Source organism: Heteronotia binoei, chromosome 9 (assembly GCF_032191835.1).
Source record: "Heteronotia binoei isolate CCM8104 ecotype False Entrance Well chromosome 9, APGP_CSIRO_Hbin_v1, whole genome shotgun sequence".
NCBI classification, from domain to species: domain Eukaryota; kingdom Metazoa; phylum Chordata; class Lepidosauria; order Squamata; family Gekkonidae; genus Heteronotia; species Heteronotia binoei.
Window position 1 is genome coordinate 121765509 of NC_083231.1, and position 8090 is coordinate 121773598.

Here is an 8090-nt window from a genome sequence, read left to right on the forward strand (position 1 = left end):
AATGGCCCATCCAGTCCAACACTCTGTGTCACAGAAGAACATAAGAGAAGCCCTGTTGGATCAGGCCAATGGCCCATCCAGTCCAACACTGTGTCACATAAGGACATAAGAGAAACCCTGTTGGATCAGGCCAATGGCCCATCCAGTCCAACACTGTGTCACATAAGGACATAAGAGAAACCCTGTTGGATCAGGCCAATGGCCCATTCAGTCCAACACTCTGTGTCACAGAAGAACTTAAGAAAAGCCATGTTGGATCAGGCCAATGGCCCATCCAGTCCAACACTGTGTCACATAAGAACATAAGGGAAACCCTGTTGGATCAGGCCAATGGCCCATCCAGTCCAACACTCTGTGTCACAGAAGAACATAAGAGAAGCCATGTTGGATCAGGCCAATGGCCCATCCAGTCCAACACTGTGTCACATAAGGACATAAGAGAAACCCTGTTGGATCAGGCCAATGGCCCATCCAGTCCAACACTCTGTGTCACATAAGGACATAAGAGAAACCCTGTTGGATCAGGCCAATGGCCCATCCAGTCCAACACTGTGTCACATAAGGACATAAGAGAAGCCCTGTTGGATCAGGCCAGTGGCCCATCCAGTCCAACACTCTGTGTCACATAAGAACATAAGAGAAGCCCTGTTGGATCAGGCCAGTGGCCCATCCAGTCCAACACTCTGTGTCACATAAGAACATAAGAGAAGCCCTGTTGGATCAGGCCAATGGCTCATCCAGTCCAACACTCTGTGTCACATAAGAACATAAGAGAAGCCCTGTTGGATCAGACCCTGGCCCATCCAGTCCAACACTCTCCAAGAACTTCTGAGGCATTTGTGATAAGACTTTCTTTCCTTTCCTCTCTGTTTGTTTCCCTGTCTGCTCCTTTCTCTCAGTCCTGCACAACCGATTCCCCTCTTTGCAACCCTGGTTAATTTTTAACTGGGATCTCTCTCACACACACATACACACACAAACTGGAATTCAGAATCACTCAGCTTAGCTTGCCTTAGCTCAGGGGTGGGGAACCTTTTTTCTGCCAAGGGCCATATGGATATTTATAACATCATTCACGGGCCATAAAAAATTATCAACTTAAAAAACTGCTCCGCCGAGGGAGAACGATTCAGGTCGGCAACATAAATGCAAATGATTGTTTTTCTATTTGAAGTCATGTGGGGAGAGCCTTATCTGGCACACACACACACACACACACACAAACACACAACTGGCCCGCCGCCCTAGGCAAATGCATAAGTCCAGGGCTTTTTTGTAGATAAAGCCCAGAAGGAACTCGGTAGCGTATTAGACCACACTCCCTGATATTAGCATATTAGGCCACACCTTCTGGGATGATCAAGTGCAAACTGAACTGTGGCAGTAACTTTTCCAGGCCCTGCAGCAATTCTGGCCGGCCAGCCGCGCCCCAGGGAGGCTGCCGCACAGTACATCTGGGCCCTGTGACCCCTGCCTGGCCCTGGAGAGGCTGCTGCACAGCGCGGCTGGGCCCTATACTCCTTGCTGGCCAGCCAGGCCCCAGGGAGGCTGCCACATGGCTCAGTTCAGCCCAGCAATCCCCGAGGGCCACACCAAGTGACCTCGAGGGCCGCATACGGTCCTCAGGATGGAGGTTCCCCACCTCTGCCTTAGCTGATCACTCAAGGAGCTGGGAGGCACTTAGAGGGCCCAATCCTGTTTTGCCATCTGATGTGACTGGAGGGAACCTGTGGGCATTTGGGAATTTTTGGAACCGCCCCCAAATGGCTGCCATAGGAGGCAGAGGGCAGCCAATAACAAGGCCTGCCTCACAAAGGCTCCACCCATTTTCTGGAAAGCTTTTTGGGCGCTAGGGGAAGTACATGGCACCCTGTTGGAGAACCCTGATGTAACTGAGTTCACTTTAGGGGCGGGGGGGGGGGCAAATACTTGTGGCCCCATCCCAACATATCTCTGCAGCTTTAAGAGAGCCAATTTGGATTTATACCCCACCCTTTGCTACCAAAAGGAGTCTCAGAGCAGCTTACAATCTCCTTTCCCTTCCCCTCCCCACAGCAGCCCCCCTGTGAGCAAAGTTCTCTCTAAGCTGCAGAGTCTCGTGAGCGAAAATTCTAAATTACTGTGCTCTGGGGCTATTTTCCCTGAGTTAAGACAAAAATGTGTGAGCCGGAGACTCAAAATCTGCGAGCCAGCTCAGGCTAACTCAGCTTACAGGGAACACGGCCTGTGAGGTAGGTGGGGCTGAGAGAGCTCTGACAGAAACTGCTCTCAAGCCGAACAGCCTTGAGAGAACTTGTGGCTGATCCAAAGGCCATTCCAGCAGCTGCAAGCGGAGGAGTGGGGAATCCAACCCGGTTCTCCCAGATAAGAGAGCTCTGGCTGACCCAAGGCCATTCCAGCAGCTGCAAGTGGAGGAGTGGAGAATCAAACCCGGTTCTCCCAGATAAGAGTCCGCTCTCTTAACCGCTACACCAAACTGGCTCTCTCTGTTGGTGCGGGTCTTGTGACTTTCCCCAAGAGGCAGGGGAAAGCCGAAGGGAAACGTCTGAGCAGCCGCATTTGGCTTTGCAGCAAGAATAAGAAAAATACAAAGCTAGAGAGTGTTTCAGCTGCTAGGAACTGAGCCAGAAGCCGGATTGTGTCAATCTGAAGGCGGCTTGCATCACAACTTTGGAGATTCAGTTTTCACAACCCGAGGGGTAGCCCTGCAGCAGAAATGGGGAAGAGTCCAGCAGCAGATCCCCAGGCCCAGGAGGGGGGGGGTGTGTGTCTTCTTTCTCCCCAGCCCCTGCTGCCCCTCCGCCCAGCTCTCTCTTACCTGCTGCAGCCAGCCTCCCTCTAAGCAACGCTCCTCCCTCCTCCTTTTGCTTTGGCGCTCTGTGCAGAAAGCTTGCCTGGAGAGCTGCCGGCCAGAGCGCCTCTCCTCCTCCTTTTCCTTCCTTCCCTCCTCCACCCGCAGCAACTTGACTCTCGCCCGGGGCTTCTTCCGCGGCGTATTGCTGCGAGAGCGGGGCCCGACAGGGGGCCAAAGCAAGCAAGGCCTCTTCTATAAGAAGTGGGCGGGGCTTGGGCGCTTGCCAGGTGCCACCTCCTGGGAGGGAGGCGGGGGGGGGGAGCAGGTGGCGCTGTGCCCATTAAGCTTGCTTGAACGCCGCCTATTTATTCATTACTGTACTGCAACAGCACCAAAATAAATGTTATTTTTAAAAGGGCAAGGTAGTCCCCCTCTGCAAGCACCAGTCGTTTTCGACTCTGGGGTGACGTTACTTTCACAACGTTTTCACGGCAGACTTTTTATGGGGTGGTTTGCCACTGCCTTCCCCAATCCTCTACACTTTCCCCCCAGCAAGCTGGAAACTCCTTTGACCGACCTCGGAAGGATGGAAGGATGAGTTGAGCTGGAGCCGGCTACCTAAAACCCAGCTTCTGCTGGGATCGAACTCAGGTCGCGAGCAGAGGGCTCCGACTGCAGTACTGCAGCGTTACCGCTTTTAACCTAGTGCTTTTAGATTGTTAGAAGAGCCCTGTGGCGCAGAGTGTTAAAGCTGCAGTACTGTAGTCCTAAGCTCTGCTCACGACCTGAGTTCGATCCCCGGCAGAAGCTGGGTTTTCAGGTAGCCGGCTCGAGGTTGACTCAGCCTTCCATCCTAACGAGGTCGGTGAAAGGAGTCCCCAGCTTGCTGGGGGGGAAAGTGGAGATGACTGGGGAAGGCAATGGAAAACCACCCCGTAAAAAGTCTGCCATGAAAACATTGTGAAAGCAACGTCACCCCAGAGTTGGAAACGACTGGTGCTTGCACAAGGGACCTTTCCTTTCCTTTAGAATGTTGCTGTTTTTGTCATGCATTCCAGGTGACATGAATACAGAGGTACCGCGTTATTATTGGCGACGGCGAGATTAGCTGCACATTGGAAAAACAAGACACTTAGGGTTGCCAAGTCCAATTCAAGAAATAGCTGGAGACTTTGGGGGTGGAGCCAGAAGCAAGGGTGTGACAAGCACCCTTGAGTTTCCAAGGGAGTGCTGGTCATCACATTTAAAGAGACCGCACACCTTTTAAATGCCTTCCTTCCATAAGAAATAATGAAGGATAGGGGCACCTTCTTTGGGGGCTCCTAGAATTGGACCTCCTGGTTCAATTCTTTTGAAACTTGGGGGTGTTTCGAGGAGAGGCACTGGATGCTATGCTGCAAATTTGTTGTCTCTACCTCAAAAAACAAGCCCCCCCCAGAGCCGCAGATGCCCACAGATCAATTCTCCATTATTTCCTATGGGAATAATTTCCATAGGGAACAATAGAGTTCCTAGCAGACATTTCCCACCCACCCCTTTCTGACAACCCTGAAGCAGGTGGGGGGGCTCCAAACCGGGGGATCCCCTGCCCCCACCTGGGGATTGGCAACCCTAAATGTTATTTTAACCTAACGCTTTTAGATGGTTGTCATTTGTATCATGAATTCCCAGTGACTTTTTGTTGGAACTCAGTCCTAAAATGGCTGACTGACTCCATCTTAGTAATAGTAATGTTGTTTCTGCAATGTCATGCTGAGTCATGCTGCATCATGATCCAGCTGTTACCTGTTACTGAGGTAAGGTGGGATGACCTCACCTGTAATTAGGCTTTGTGCTGACTCACAGAGCTGATGCAACCCTGATGATTGGTATGTGTACTTAGGGAAGCTCAGTGAGCTTGCTCAGTCTGCCTGTAAGGATTGTGGGTTCTGTGAGGCCCGCTATCTGGGTGGCAGCGATCACTGCTGGTGTTGGATCCTATGCTACTGTGCTTGGATCGTGCTGTGTATACTTACTGCTGTATACTGTTATCTACTGAAGTGTGTACTGATTACTGTGTATGACCTTGGCCTGGCAACGACTCTGAATATTGGATACTATTCCTGGTAAATATATCTACCATTGAATACAGCTGTTTCTCTTGTCTATTAATTCCTGTGTTTTGCCTGTCCCTCTCCTTCAGCTCTTCTGCTGCGTGCAAAATACTCTAACATTGGTTCTGGGCCCAGAGCTCCCAGTGCTCCCAGTGTTTCTAGAGGTGCTGCTGTTCTGAAGACAGAGGAGGCAACACAGTGTTTTGGAAGAGACGGAGGCAGACTGCCAAGTTGCCCAGGTGTCCAGTGATAAGTAGCAGAGATGGAAGCTGCAAATGTTGTTTCCTTCTCTGGGCTCAGCATTACTAAGCTGAATGGGACTAACTATGCTACGTGGTCCCAGAAGGTCAGTCTGTTATTAAAGCACCAAGAGCTGTGGGAGGTGGTGCTGCTCCTTTACGGGGGTTGTTGGCAGCTGCTGAAGACAGAAAAGCTGCAGACCTTTTGCGTAAAAAGGATGTTAAGGCTTTGTCTTTAATAGGTCTTTCTCTAGACGACTCCCAGCTGGTGCATATAGCAGGACTGGAGACGGCTCATGACTGCTGGAATGCTTTGAAGGAAATTTACGTCCGAGGAACTGTCGGTTCTCAGATTCGTTTGGTGAGGAAGCTTCTGCATACCAGGCTGGCAGCTAATGCTGATATGTTATCTCATATAGAGTCTATGCGTAGGATGTTTCTAGAGCTAAGAGAGCATAACCAAATGTTTTCTGAATCACAGGAGGTGTGCATACTTTTAAGTTCCTTAGATGCATCATATGACGCTGTGATAACGAGCCTGGAGGGTTTGCCTGAGACAGGGTTAACCATGAACGTCGTAACTGGACGGCTTCTTGATGAATATGGCAAGAGACAGTCCAATTCCTCTCTACGTGCGGAGAGAAAGCCTGTCTGTAAGCCAGAGAGGGGCAGTGGATTTACTGTTAAGGAGGATCCTGACTGTCAAACAGGTAATGTAATGGCTGTAAGGAAGAAATGCTTCCGGTGTGGCTCATCCAGACATTTGTTTAGGAATTGTCAAGGCCAGAAAGGGAAAGAGAGACGGTCTGAAACGAGGTCTGCTGATAAGAGTGGTAATGTGCATCTCGTTACTACTGGTAAGTCAACTAACCACACTCAATCTTTCCTAATTGACAGCGGAGCGTCGGAGAACCTCTGTAGAGAGAGGAGTTTGTTTACTACTTACACACCTGTTGACAACCAGTCTGTTGTTTTGGCAGATGCAGTTAAGGCAACTGTTTTTGGCAGAGGGAAAGTGTTCCTGCCAAGCCTAAGGAAGGAGCTTCAAATGGGTTTTGTTCCTTCACTTAAGATGAATCTGCTGTCTGTGTCTGCTCTGTGCAGGGAAGGTTTCAAACTGCAATTTGACACCTCGTGCTGTGAGCTGAGGACCAAGGACGGTTTGTGTGTAAAGGCAATGCTGAAGGAAGATTTATACTTCTTGCATACCAAGGTACAAACGTGTAATAACGTCTGTGTAAATAAACCAGTGCATGATAATTGCTGTCATCTTTTACACAGGAAATTAGGCCATGCTGGTTTTCCTGCTCTAAAGAAGACTGTGGAACAGGCAGAATGCCTTAGTCTTAAACCTTGCAAGGAATTTCTTGACTGTGAAATCTGCAAGCTGGTAAAGTCTACAAAAGCTCCTGTGCGTACTCCAAGTAAATTTACTAGTAAGAAACCTCTTGACCTAGTGTTCTTAGACCTGATAGGGCCCTTTAAGGAGTCAGTGGGCGGGGCCAAATATGTCTTAAGTATAGAAGATCACTATTCAAGGTATGGTTTTGTTTACCTGTTGAAAGCTAAAACTGAAACCTTTCAAAATGTGCAGAATTGGCTAAGGTTTGTTAAGAGAAAAACTGGAAATGTGCCTGCATGCATTATTTCTGATAGAGGCTCGGAATTTGTTAATAAACGTTTTCAAAGTTTGTTTGCAGAGCTTGGGATTGAGCACAGATTGACTGCTCCGTACAGACCTACCCATAATGCTTTTGTGAGAGAAGAGGCCGTACATTGCAAGACATGTGCCAGTGTATGTTACGTGATGCAGATATGCCCTGGAGCTTTTGGGCAGAGGCTATGTGCTGTGCCAACTACAACCTGAACAGAGTTTGGTGTTCATCTACTGGCAAAATACCAGCAAGCCTATGGCATGACAAGGTAACTAACTTGGCAAATTTGCATGTATTTGGAGTTACAGCTTTTGTTCATATTCCTCAACAGCTCAGACATAAAGGCCAACTGAAGGCTAGACGTATGAGGTTTCTCGGGTATGAGAGGAACGGGAGCTGTTATCGTTTTGGCACGCTCGACAGTCGCGAGGTGGTGATTAGTGCTTCAGCCACGTTTCTGGAGAGATCAGAGGGCTGGGATCGTTGCACCCAATCGCCAGCGTTCTGTCTTGAGGATGACCAGGGAATCCGGTTACAAGTCAGCTCAATGCCTAGCAACCCAGAGGAGGGAGAGGCGGCTGAGTTAACCCCCAAAAGAAGAGATGCCTGACGAGGAGGAGATGGAGGAGAAGCCTACTCGTGAGGAATTATCCGGGAGGAATGTGCCAACTGATGAGCCTGCATTGAGGAGATCTACACGTGAAAGAAGAGCTCCTGAGAGATTTAGTCCTGTAATGTCTGCTATACATGAGCCTGAGAAATATACTGACATTTTCTCTTTGTCCAAGAAGAGCAGTGTAACTGGAAGGCTGCTATGGACGATGAACTTTCTTCCCTGAAACGTTTAAATGTTTATGTTGAGACTGATACTGTTCCTGCTGGTGTAAAACCCATAGGCAGTAGATGGGTATACAAGGTGAAAACAGACCAGTCTGGGGGAAAAAAGTATAAGGCGAGGCTTGTAGCACAAGGTTGCAGACAGACTAATGAGACTTACGACGAAGTGTTTGCTCCAACGTTAAAGAGCAGTTCACTTCTGACTGCGTTAACTGTGGCAGCCAGAGAAAAACTCCATTTTACCCATTTGGATGTCTGTGTGGCATACCTAAATGCTAATTTGGAGCACCAAATTTATTTAAAGAGACCAGAGGGTATTCCTGGTACTGGAAAGGGATACTGGTTACTAAATAAGAGCTTGTATGGTCTAAAGCAAAGTGGTCATCAATGGTCAAAATGCCTAGTGGGTACACTTAAACAGCTAGGGTTTACCCAGAGCATTGCTGATCCATGTGTGTTTACCAAGGGAAGT